This window comes from Egretta garzetta, unplaced genomic scaffold (genome assembly GCF_000687185.1).
Source record: "Egretta garzetta isolate BGI_Z169 unplaced genomic scaffold, ASM68718v1 scaffold692, whole genome shotgun sequence".
Classification (NCBI taxonomy): Eukaryota; Metazoa; Chordata; class Aves; order Pelecaniformes; family Ardeidae; genus Egretta; species Egretta garzetta.
The window spans coordinates 569,079-570,920 of record NW_009258787.1 but is presented as its reverse complement, the minus strand read 5'-3'; positions in this window follow the sequence as shown (position 1 = coordinate 570,920).

Sequence of the window (1,842 nt, the reverse complement as noted above, 5' to 3'; positions counted from 1 at the left end):
AACGCCTAAGGAAGAACAGGCGCGTGCGGTGCTGAGAGGGGGACACAGTGTGGCCAGGCTCTGCATTTGCAGCCACCACCTGCTGTTCCTGCCCGGTCCTTCCACACGGATTTCTCCATCCAGCCCCCACAGACTGCACCCCGGCTTCCCGCCGGCCCCGCTCCACGCCGGGCTGGGGCCCCAAGGCAGGACACCCCCTCCACCCCTACCCCCCCACCCTCCGGGTGCTCTGGGGCTGCCAAGCCCGCTCCTCTGCTGCTCAGAGGGGGTGGAAGCCCCCAAATTCACCTTTGGCCCCAGGGATGATCCAAAGCACTTGTCCTCTCTGGCTTCTCGTGAGTCCCGTGGACCCGAGGGCCCTGAGCAGGGCGATGGGGCCAGGAGCCGAGGGCTCTCCTGCAGCCTTGTCACAGCAGGAACCAGGACCAAGCCACGCTGGGACCAAGTCTGACAACTCGTTACCTGCAAGGATGAGCTTCTACTTCTATCCCAATGCTTTCTGCTAAAACCCAAATTGTATTTATAGACACGCACCAGGACTCAGGGCGGTGAGAACGGCAGCTCGGCGGCACCGTTTGCTGCAGGGCTTTCGGTTCAGAGCGTCCTGCTCGCTCTCAGCAGTGTAACTGGTGGTTTGGGGTATGAAGGGGCTGCCTTGAGACGTGGAGGGGCCTGGAAAACCTCAGCCAGCTCTCCCGGCAGCCCTGGTGCTTTGCATCTCAGAACCGAATTTAAACCACAAGGATGCATTGAAAAAAAACCCCCAACCCTGCTTTGGAAGAGGTTAGAGGACAGCACAAACTAAAAAAGCAGCTGCCAAAATGGATTTCCAGCGTTAAAAATCATCACTGATGAGAGCCATCTTAGATCAAATAATTTATTTAGTAATTCCATGTAAACACTTCAGATTTACTAGCAAATACAATGCTTGCTGTTCTTTTAAATAGATCATTCAAAAAATAAGAATCTATTATTAATGGCAGGTTGACTAGAGATCTCCATACTACTGTACAGTAAGAGTTTGTTTCCTAATGGATTTAACATCTTGCTTTTTCTTGTTCTGCGTTCGCTTTACACAGAGCCCAAAGGACGCGCGGCTGAGCTGCCCCCCGACGCCGCCACGGCGGGCCGGGGCCTTTGGGGCAGGTACGCAGCAAATCCTCCCATCCGGGCCCGGGGGTGAGCTGAGGCGGGAGCGGGATGGCAGGGCTTGCGTGAACACTGCTCGCAAACACTCGCCTTCTCGCTCAGAGAACAGAAAGTGAACGGTGGTGAACTCCTCTTTGGGACGTATAAAAGCAACGAACTCCATCGTTGGCATTTAGTTATCAACACGGCAGTACACATACACGTATCCACAGTCCCGGGAAAGCATCCTATGAGCTGGAGAAAGCAGTGGTTCTGAGGCTTGGGACACCAGTGCACTAAAACCAAAAGAACGATACCTTCTTACATAGTCAAATGAAAAATAAATATCTTTATTGTCTGCCTACTTTATTTCAGTTTTCAGATAAATGTTCAGTCAATCTGTACAAAGTATACTGTTACAGTATATATTCGTCAGTTAACGGAAATGCCTGGGGGTAACAACGCTACAGTAAAGCGGCATCGATTGGCACATCGCTAACAAAGATTAACTTTTACACGCAAAATCACCAACGCCCGTGAAAACCCTCCATCGTTTTTGGTATTTTTATGCCAGTTATGTTGCAAACACATGACAGAGCAATTCCCCCCCTGCCTTAGAAAGAAAACCACTGCTAACGGTCTTTCGGAGGACGTGACCATCTTTGTGCTGCTAAAGGGACCCCATGGGGCTAAAAGAGAGAGAGAGAGCTCAAA